Here is a 9,999-nt window from a genome sequence, read left to right on the forward strand (position 1 = left end):
AGTGTTCAGACTTTGCTGTCCTTGGTTAAACATGCAATCCTCAGGAGAACAGATTTTTATCAGGCTAGTTTAACGGTTCAGAACTAAACCAAAACTGGTTCTACCTAGACTTGAACTCAGATCACTGGATTCAAAGTCCAGAGTGCTCACCATTACTCCATAGAACCTGATATTGGTTGTTTTGGGGAATTTTACAGATTTTTTACAACTTTTTGAGTGGGATATTAAGAAACATAACACCAGCCCTTCTTTTTTTAGCAAATACTGACACCACAGCATTATTTTTCATACTGCTGGATTCCGGTTCACTGGAGAGGACTGTCCCACCAAGATTTGAAATCAGAGATCAGGATTCAGAGTGCTAACCATTACACCATGGATACTGAATTTGTTCAACTCAGTGAATTGTATAGATTTGCCTGTTCTTGGTTCACCGGAGAAACAGAGACAATTCCACCTGGGCTGTACAGGTATGAAACCTGTGACCTTCAAGTTATTAGCACATCGCTTTAAACAACGGGGCTAACCTGCCATGTAACAACTTGGAAATCTGCACATTTTCATCACGATTGATTCAATGAGGGGGGAAACAATCTCCAATATTGTCACTTTTAAGGGGCAGCAAGTAGGCTATAGCAAATGCAGTAGACAATCACAGTAAGCATTTCCTTTAGGCTAGCCGTTCAGCGTACCGATGACTGCTTATCAGCGCCCCCAATCACTTGTTTTATTCACACATTACTATATTAAAGTTGATAGGAGAGGAGTATGTCATTGCAAAAGGAGGATAGGTCCTACCGAGATTTGAACTCAGATCGCAGGATTCAGAGTCCTGAGTGCTAACCATTACACCATAGAACCCTGAATAGAATACATTAGTCAGGTGTTCAGATTTTACTGTCCTTGGTACACCAGAGAAACTGCAGGAGCAAAGATTATTTTCAGGCTATTTGAATGGTTCAGAACAAATAAAAAGCAGGTTCTACCGAGACTTGAAATCGGATCATTGGATTCAATGTCCAGAGTGCTAAACATTATACCATAGAACCTGATAATGATTGGTTTTGGGAATTGTACAGATTTTTAAAAACTCTTTGTGCTGCATATCACCAGTCTATCTTTAATAGCAAATGCAGCCAACACAGTATTTTTTTCATACTGCTTTACTCCAGGTAACTGAGGTGGATTGTTTCACTTGGTAGGTTATACCGAGATTTGAACTCCGATCACTGGATTCAAAGTCCAGAGCGCTAACCATTGCACCATAGAACCCTGTATAGAACACTTCAGTGTAGTGTTCAGACTTTGCTGTCCTTGGTTAAACATGCAATCCTCAGGAGAACAGATTATTATCAGGCTAGTTTAACGGTTGAGAACTAAACCAGTTCTACCGAGACTTGAACTCGGATCACTGGATTCAAAGTCCAGAGTGCTAACCATTACACCATAGAACCTGATATTGGTTGATTTGGGGAATTTTACAGATTTTTTACAACTTTTTGTGTGGGATATTAAGAAACATAACACCAGCCCTTCTTTTGTAGCAAATACTGACACCACAGCATTATTTTTCATACTGCTTTATTCCGGTTCACTGGAGAGGACTGTCCCCTGGTAGGTCCTACCAAGATTTGAACTCAGAGATCAGGATTCAGAGTGCTAACCATTACACCATGGATACTGAATTTGTTCACGTCAGTGAAGTGTATAGATTTGCCTGTTCTTGGTTCACCGGAGAAACAGAGACAATTCCGCCTGGGCTGTACAGGTATGAAACCTGCGACCTTCAAGTTATTAGCACATCGCTTTAAACAACGGGGCTAACCTGCCATGTAACAACTTGGAAATCTGCACATTTTCATCACGATTGATTCAATGAGGGGGAAACAATCTCCAATATTGTCACTTTTAAGGGGCAGCAAGTAGGCTATAGCAAATGCAGTAGACAATCACAGTAAGCATTTGCTTTAGGCTAGCCGTTCGCGCGTACCAATGACTGCTTATCGACGCCCCCCAATCACTGGTTTTATTCACACATTACTATATTAAAGTTGACAGGAGAGGAGTATGTCATTGCAAAAGGAGAATAGGTCCTACCAAGATTTGAACTCGGATCGCAGGATTCAGAGTCCTGAGTGCTAACCATTACACCATAGAACCCTGAATAGAATACATTAGTCAGGTGTTCAGATTTTACTGTCCTTGGTTCACCATAGAAACTGCAGGAGCAAAGATTATTTTCAGGCTATTTGAATGGTTCAGAACAAATAAAAAGCAGGTTCTACCGAGACTTGAAATCGGATCATTGGATTCAATGTCCAGAGTGCTAAACATTACACCATAGAACCTGATAATGATTGCTTTTGGGAATTGTACAGATTTTTTAAAACTATTTGTGCTGCATGTCAACAGAAAATGCTGCCAACAAAGTAATATTTTTCATACTGCTTTATTCGATGTCACTGAGGTGGATTGTGTCACATGGTAGGTTCTACCGAGATTTGAACTCGGATCGCAGGATTCAGAGTGCTAACGATTACACCATAGAACCCTGTATAGAATACTTTAGTCAGGTGTTCAGATTTTACTGTCCTTGGTTCACCATAGAAACTGCAGGAGCAAATATTATTTTCAGGCTATTTGAATGGTTCAGAACAAATAAAAAGCAGGTTCTACCGAGACTTGAACTCTGATCATTGGATTCAATGTCCAGAGTGCTAAACATTACACCATAGAACGTGATAATGATTGCTTTTGGGAATTGTACAGATTTTTTAAAACTCTTTGTGCTGCATATCAACAGTCTATCTTTAATAGCAAATGCTGCCAACAAAGTAATATTTTTCATACTGCTTTATTCAAGGTCACTGAGGTGGATTGTGTCACGTGGTAGGTTCTACCGAGATTTGAACTCAGATCGCAGGATTCAGAGTCCTGAGTGCTAACCATTACACCATAGAACCCTGTATAGAACACTTCAGTGTAGTGTTCAGACTTTGCTGTCCTTGGTTAAACATGCAATCCTCACGAGAACAGATTATTGTCAGGCTAGTTTAACGGTTCAGAACAAAAACAAAACAGGTTCTACCTAGACTTGAACTCGGATCACTGGATTCAAAGTCCAGAGTGCTAACCATTACACCATAGAACCCTGTATAGAACACTTCAGTGTAGTGTTCAGACTTTGCTGTCCTTGGTTAAACATGCAATCCTCAGGAGAACAGATTTTTATCAGGCTAGTTTAACGGTTCAGAACTAAACCAAAACTGGTTCTACCTAGACTTGAACTCGGATCACTGGATTCAAAGTCCAGAGTGCTCACCATTACTCCATAGAACCTGATATTGGATGTTTTGTGGAATTTTACAGATTTGTTACAACTTTTTGAGTGAGATATTAAGAAACATAACACCAGCCCTTCTTTTTTAGCAAATACTGACACCACAGCATTATTTTTCATACTGCTGGATTCCGGTTCACTGGAGAGGACTGTCCCACCAAGATTTGAACTCAGAGATCAGGATTCAGAGTGATAACCATTACACCATGGTTACTGAATTTGTTCAAGTCAGTGAAGTGTATAGATTTGCCTGTTCTTGGTTCACCGGAGAAACAGAGACAATTCCACCTGGGCTGTACATGTATGAAACCTGCGACCTTCAAGTTATTAGCACATCGCTTTAAACAACGGGGCTAACCTGCCATGTAACAACTTGGAAATCTGCACATTTTCATCACGATTGATTCAATGAGGGGGAAACAATCTCCAATATTGTCACTTTTAAGGGGCAGCAAGTAGGCTATAGCAAATGCAGTAGACAATCACAGTAAGCATTTCCTTTAGGCTAGCCGTTCGCGCGTACCGATGACTGCTTATCAACGCCCCCAATCACTTGTTTTATTCACACATTACTATATTAAAGTTGACAGGAGAGGAGTATGTCATTGCAAAAGGAGGACAGGTCCTACCGAGATTGGAACTCGGATCGCAGGATTCAGAGTCCTGAGTGCTAACCATTACACCATAGAACCCTGTATAGAACACTTCAGTGTAGTGTTCAGACTTTGCTGTCCTTGGTTAAACATGCAATCCTCACGAGAACAGATTATTGTCAGGCTAGTTTAACGGTTCAGAACAAAACCAAAACAGGTTCTACCGAGACTTGAACTCAGATCACTGGATTCAAAGTCCAGAGTGCTAACCATTACACCATAGAACCCTGTATAGAACACTTCAGTGTAGTGTTCAGACTTTGCTGTCCTTGGTTAAACATGCAATCCTCAGGAGAACAGATTTTTATCAGGCTAGTTTAACGGTTCAGAACTAAACCAAAACTGGTTCTACCTAGACTTGAACTCGGATCACTGGATTCAAAGTCCAGAGTGCTCACCATTACTCCATAGAACCTGATATTGGTTGTTTTGGGGAATTTTACAGATTTTTTACAACTTTTTGTGTGGGATATTAAGAAACATAACACCAGCCCTTCTTTTTTAGCAAATACTGACACCACAGCATTGTTTTTCATACTGCTGGATTCCGGTTCACTGGAGAGGACTGTCCCACCAAGATTTGAAATCAGAGATCAGGATTCAGAGTGCTAACCATTACACCATGGATACTGAATTTGTTCAACTCAGTGAATTGTATAGATTTGCCTGTTCTTGGTTCACCGGAGAAACAGAGACAATTCCACCTGGGCTGTACAGGTATGAAACCTGCGACCTTCAAGTTATTAGCACATCGCTTTAAACAACGGGGCTAACCTGCCATGTAACAACTTGGAAATCTGCACATTTTCATCACGATTGATTCAATGAGGGGGAAACAATCTCCAATATTGTCACTTTTAAGGGGCAGCAAGTAGGCTATAGCAAATGCAGTAGACAATCACAGTAAGCATTTCCTTTAGGCTAGCCGTTCGCGCGTACCGATGACTGCTTATCGACGCCCCCCAATCACTTGTTTTATTCACACATTACTATATTAAAGTTGACAGGAGAGGAGTATGTCATTGCAAAAGGAGGATAGGTCCTACCGAGATTTGAACTCGGATCGCAGGATTCAGAGTCCTGAGTGCTAACCATTACACCATAGAACCCTGTATAGAACACTTCAGTGTAGTGTTCAGACTTTGCTGTCCTTGGTTAAACATGCAATCCTCACGAGAACAGATTATTGTCAGGCTAGTTTAACGGTTCAGAACAAAACCAAAACAGGTTCTACCGAGACTTGAACTCAGATCACTGGATTCAAAGTCCAGAGTGCTAACCATTACACCATAGAACCCTGTATAGAATACTTTAGTCAGGTGTTCAGATTTTACTGTCCTTGGTTCACCATAGAAACTGCAGGAGCAAATATTATTTTCAGGCTATTTGAATGGTTCAGAACAAATAAAAAGCAGGTTCTACCGAGACTTGAACTCGGATCATTGGATTCAATGTCCAGAGTGCTAAACATTACACCATAGAACCTGATAATGATTGCTTTTGGGAATTGTACAGATTTTTTTAAACTCTTTGTGCTGCATATCAACAGCAAATGCTGCCAACAAAGTAATATTTTTCATACTGCTTTATTCGAGGTCACTGAGGTGGATTGTGTCACGTGGTAGGTTCTACCGAGATTTGAACTCGGATCGCAGGATTCAGAGTCCTGAGTGCTAACCATTACACCATAGAACCCTGTATAGAACACTTCAGTGTAGTGTTCAGACTTTGCTGTTCTTGGTTAAACATGCAATCCTCAGGAGAACAGATTTTTATCAGGCTAGTTTAACGGTTCAGAACTAAACCAAAACTGGTTCTACCTAGACTTGAACTCGGATCACTGGATTCAAAGTCCAGAGTGCTAACCATTACTCCATAGAACCTGATATTGGTTGTTTTGGGGAATTTTACAGATTTTTTACAACTTTTTGTGTGGGATATTAAGAAACAAAACACCAGCCCTTCTTTTTTAGCAAATACTGACACAACAGCATTATTTTTCATACTGCTGGATTCCGGTTCACTGGAGAGGACTGTCCCCTGGTAGGTCCTACCAAGATTTGAACTCAGAGATCAAGATTCAGAGTGCTAACCATTACACCATGGATACTGAATTTGTTCAAGTCAGTGAAGTGTATAGATTTGCCTGTTCTTGGTTCACCGGAGAAACAGAGACAATTCCACCTGGGCTGTACAGGTATGAAACCTGCGACCTTCAAGTTATTAGCACATCGCTTTAAACAACGGGGCTAACCTGCCATGTAACAACTTGGAAATCTGCACATTTTCATCACGATTGATTCAATGAGGGGGAAACAATCTCCAATATTGTCACTTTTAAGGGGCAGCAAGTAGGCTATAGCAAATGCAGTAGACAATCACAGTAAGCATTTCCTTTAGGCTAGCCGTTCGCGCGTACCGATGACTGCTTATCGACGCCCCCCAATAACTTGTTTTATTCACACAGTACTATATTAAAGTTGACAGGAGAGGAGTATGTCATTGCAAAAGGAGGATAGGTCCTACCGAGATTTGAACTCAGATCGCAGGATTCAGAGTCCTGAGTGCTAACCATTACACCATAGAACCCTGTATAGAACACTTCAGTGTAGTGTTCAGACTTTGCTGTCCTTGGTTAAACATGCAATCCTCACGAGAACAGATTATTGTCAGGCTAGTTTAATGGTTCAGAACAAAAACAAAACAGGTTCTACCGAGACTTGAACTCGGATCACTGGATTCAAAGTCCAGAGTGCTAACCATTACACCATAGAACCCTGTATAGAACACTTCAGTGTAGTGTTCAGACTTTGCTGTCCTTGGTTAAACATGCAATCCTCAGGAGAACAGATTTTTATCAGGCTAGTTTAACGGTTCAGAACTAAACCAAAACTGGTTCTACCTAGACTTGAACTCAGATCACTGGATTCAAAGTCCAGAGTGCTAACCATTACTCCATAGAACCTGATATTGGTTGTTTTGGGGAATTTTACAGATTTTTTACAACTTTTTGAGTGGGATATTAAGAAACATAACACCAGCCCTTCTTTTTTAGCAAATACTGACACCACAGCATTATTTTTCATACTGCTGGATTCCGGTTCACTGGAGAGGACTGTCCCAACAAGATTTGAAATCAGAGATCAGGATTCAGAGTGCTAACCATTACACCATGGATACTGAATTTGTTCAACTCAGTGAATTGTATAGATTTGCCTGTTCTTGGTTCACCGGAGAAACAGAGACAATTCCACCTGGGCTGTACAGGTATGAAACCTGCGACCTTCAAGTTATTAGCACATCGCTTTAAACAACGGGGCTAACCTGCCATGTAACAACTTGGAAATCTGCATATTTTCATCACAATTGATTCAATGAGGGGGAAACAATCTCCAATATTGTCACTTTTAAGGGGCAGCAAGTAGGCTATAGCAAATGCAGTAGACAATCACAGTAAGCATTTGCTTTAGGCTAGCCGTTCGCGCGTACCAATGACTGCTTATCGACGCCCCCCAATCACTTGTTTTATTCACACATTACTATATTAAAGTTGACAGGAGAGGAGTATGTCATTGCAAAAGGAGGATAGGTCCTACCGAGATTTGAACTCAGATTGCAGGATTCAGAGTCCTGAGTGCTAACCATTACACCATAGAACCCTGTATAGAACACTTCAGTGTAGTGTTCAGACTTTGCTGTTCTTGGTTAAACATGCAATCCTCACGAGAACAGATTATTGTCAGGCTAGTTTAACGGTTCAGAACAAAACCAAAACAGGTTCTACCGAGACTTGAACTCAGATCACTGGATTCAAAGTCCAGAGTGCTAACCATTACACCATAGAACCCTGTATAGAATACTTTATTCAGGTGTTCAGATTTTACTGTCCTTGGTTCACCATAGAAACTGCAGGAGCAAATATTATTTTCAGGCTATTTGAATGGTTCAGAACAAATAAAAAGCAGGTTCTACCGAGACTTGAAATCGGATCATTGGATTCAATGTCCAGAGAGCTAAACATTACACCATAGAACCTGATAATGATTGGTTTTGGGAATTGTACAGATTTTTTTAAAACTCTTTGTGCTGCATATCACCAGTCTATCTGTAATAGCAAATGCAGCCAACACAGTATTTATTTTCATAACGCTTTACTCCAGGTAACTGAGGTGGATTGTTTCACTTGGTAGGTTCTACCGAGATTTGAACTCCGATCACTGGATTCAAAGTCCAGAGCGCTAACCATTGCACCATAGAACCCTGTATAGAACACTTCAGTGTAGTGTTCAGACTTTGCTGTCCTTGGTTAAACATGCAATCCTCAGGAGAACAGATTATTATCAGGCTAGTTTAACGGTTCAGAACTAAACCAAAGTTCTACCGAGACTTGAACTCGGATCACTGGATTCAAAGTCCAGAGTGCTCACCATTACACCATAGAACCTGATATTGGTTGTTTTGGGGAATTTTACAGATTTTTTACAACTTTTTGTGTGGGATATTAAGAAACATAACACCAGCCCTTCTTTTGTAGCAAATACTGACACCACAGCATTATTTTTCATACTGCTTTATTCCGGTTCACTGGAGAGGACTGTCCCCTGGTAGGTCCTACCAAGATTTGAACTCAGAGATCAGGATTCAGAGTGCTAACCATTACACCATGGATACTGAATTTGTTCACGTCAGTGAAGTGTATAGATTTGCCTGTTCTTGGTTCACCGGAGAAACAGAGACAATTCCGCCTGGGCTGTACAGGTATGAAACCTGCGACCTTCAAGTTATTAGCACATCGCTTTAAACAACGGGGCTAACCTGCCATGTAACAACTTGGAAATCTGCATATTTTCATCACAATTGATTCAATGAGGGGGAAACAATCTCCAATATTGTCACTTTTAAGGGGCAGCAAGTAGGCTATAGCAAATGCAGTAGACAATCACAGTAAGCATTTGCTTTAGGCTAGCCGTTCGCGCGTACCAATGACTGCTTATCGACGCCCCCCAATCACTTGTTTTATTCACACATTACTATATTAAAGTTGACAGGAGAGGAGTATGTCATTGCAAAAGGAGAATAGGTCCTACTGAGATTTGAACTCGGATCGCAGGATTCAGAGTCCTGAGTGCTAACCATTACACCATAGAACCCTGAATAGAATACATTAGTCAAGTGTTCAGATTTTACTGTCCTTGGTTCACCATAGAAACTGCAGGAGCAAAGATTATTTTCAGGCTATTTGAATGGTTCAGAACAAATAAAAAGCAGGTTCTACCGAGACTTGAACTCAGATCATTGGATTCAATGTCCAGAGTGCTAAACATTACACCATAGAACCTGATAATGATTGCTTTTGGGAATTGTACAGATTTTTTAAAACTCTTTGTGATGCATATCTACAGTCTATCTTTAATAGCAAATGCTGCCAACACAGTATTTTTTTTCATACTGCTTTATTCAAGGTCACTGAGGTGGATTGTGTCACGTGGTAGGTTCTACCGAGATTTGAACTCGCATCGCAGGATTCAGAGTCCTGAGTGCTAACCATTACACCATAGAACCCTGTATAGAACACTTCAGTGTAGTGTTCAGACTTTGCTGTTCTTGGTTAAACATGCAATCCTCACGAGAACAGATTATTGTCAGGCTAGTTTAACGGTTCAGAACTAAACCAAAACTGGTTCTACCTAGACTTGAACTCGGATCACTGGATTCAAAGTCCAGAGTGCTAACCATTACACCATAAAACGCTGTATAGAATACTTTAGTCAGGTGTTCAGATTTTACTGTCCTTGGTTCACCATAGAAACTGCAGGAGCAAATATTATTTTCAGGCTATTTGAATGGTTCAGAACAAATAAAAGCAGGTTCTACCGAGACTTGAAATCGGATCATTGGATTCAATGTCCAGAGTGCTAAACATTACACCATAGAACCTGATAATGATTGCTTTTGGGAATTGTACAGATTTTTTAAAACTATTTGTGCTGCATATCAACAGAAAAT

The 9,999-nt window shown here is 40.5% G+C and overlaps 18 non-coding genes across 18 annotated transcripts; all 18 read right to left on the reverse strand.

The window, feature by feature from the left end:
• Positions 1-789: 789 nt before the first annotated feature.
• Positions 790-861, reverse strand: trnaq-cug. The gene has a single exon. It is a non-coding gene; the product is annotated as a tRNA-Gln (tRNA).
• A 521-nt stretch (positions 862-1,382) lies between these two features.
• Positions 1,383-1,454, reverse strand: trnaq-uug. Its single transcript has one exon. It is a non-coding gene; the product is annotated as a tRNA-Gln (tRNA).
• A 634-nt stretch (positions 1,455-2,088) lies between these two features.
• trnaq-cug lies at positions 2,089-2,160 on the reverse strand. Its single transcript has one exon. It is a non-coding gene; the product is annotated as a tRNA-Gln (tRNA).
• A 731-nt stretch (positions 2,161-2,891) lies between these two features.
• trnaq-uug lies at positions 2,892-2,963 on the reverse strand. Its single transcript has one exon. It is a non-coding gene; the product is annotated as a tRNA-Gln (tRNA).
• Positions 2,964-3,079: 116 nt separating this feature from the next.
• On the reverse strand, positions 3,080-3,151 carry trnaq-uug. Its single transcript has one exon. It is a non-coding gene; the product is annotated as a tRNA-Gln (tRNA).
• An 809-nt stretch (positions 3,152-3,960) lies between these two features.
• trnaq-cug lies at positions 3,961-4,032 on the reverse strand. Its single transcript has one exon. It is a non-coding gene; the product is annotated as a tRNA-Gln (tRNA).
• A 116-nt stretch (positions 4,033-4,148) lies between these two features.
• trnaq-uug lies at positions 4,149-4,220 on the reverse strand. The gene has a single exon. It is a non-coding gene; the product is annotated as a tRNA-Gln (tRNA).
• An 810-nt stretch (positions 4,221-5,030) lies between these two features.
• trnaq-cug lies at positions 5,031-5,102 on the reverse strand. Its single transcript has one exon. It is a non-coding gene; the product is annotated as a tRNA-Gln (tRNA).
• Positions 5,103-5,218: 116 nt separating this feature from the next.
• Positions 5,219-5,290, reverse strand: trnaq-uug. The gene has a single exon. It is a non-coding gene; the product is annotated as a tRNA-Gln (tRNA).
• Positions 5,291-5,616: 326 nt separating this feature from the next.
• Positions 5,617-5,688, reverse strand: trnaq-cug. The gene has a single exon. It is a non-coding gene; the product is annotated as a tRNA-Gln (tRNA).
• An 822-nt stretch (positions 5,689-6,510) lies between these two features.
• On the reverse strand, positions 6,511-6,582 carry trnaq-cug. Its single transcript has one exon. It is a non-coding gene; the product is annotated as a tRNA-Gln (tRNA).
• Positions 6,583-6,698: 116 nt separating this feature from the next.
• On the reverse strand, positions 6,699-6,770 carry trnaq-uug. Its single transcript has one exon. It is a non-coding gene; the product is annotated as a tRNA-Gln (tRNA).
• Positions 6,771-7,580: 810 nt separating this feature from the next.
• On the reverse strand, positions 7,581-7,652 carry trnaq-cug. Its single transcript has one exon. It is a non-coding gene; the product is annotated as a tRNA-Gln (tRNA).
• Positions 7,653-7,768: 116 nt separating this feature from the next.
• On the reverse strand, positions 7,769-7,840 carry trnaq-uug. The gene has a single exon. It is a non-coding gene; the product is annotated as a tRNA-Gln (tRNA).
• A 341-nt stretch (positions 7,841-8,181) lies between these two features.
• On the reverse strand, positions 8,182-8,253 carry trnaq-uug. Its single transcript has one exon. It is a non-coding gene; the product is annotated as a tRNA-Gln (tRNA).
• A 112-nt stretch (positions 8,254-8,365) lies between these two features.
• trnaq-uug lies at positions 8,366-8,437 on the reverse strand. The gene has a single exon. It is a non-coding gene; the product is annotated as a tRNA-Gln (tRNA).
• A 634-nt stretch (positions 8,438-9,071) lies between these two features.
• trnaq-cug lies at positions 9,072-9,143 on the reverse strand. Its single transcript has one exon. It is a non-coding gene; the product is annotated as a tRNA-Gln (tRNA).
• Positions 9,144-9,483: 340 nt separating this feature from the next.
• Positions 9,484-9,555, reverse strand: trnaq-cug. The gene has a single exon. It is a non-coding gene; the product is annotated as a tRNA-Gln (tRNA).
• Between the last annotated feature and the right edge of the window lie 444 nt (positions 9,556-9,999).

Source organism: Coregonus clupeaformis, unplaced genomic scaffold (genome assembly GCF_020615455.1).
Source record: "Coregonus clupeaformis isolate EN_2021a unplaced genomic scaffold, ASM2061545v1 scaf1339, whole genome shotgun sequence".
Taxonomy (NCBI): Eukaryota; Metazoa; Chordata; class Actinopteri; order Salmoniformes; family Salmonidae; genus Coregonus; species Coregonus clupeaformis.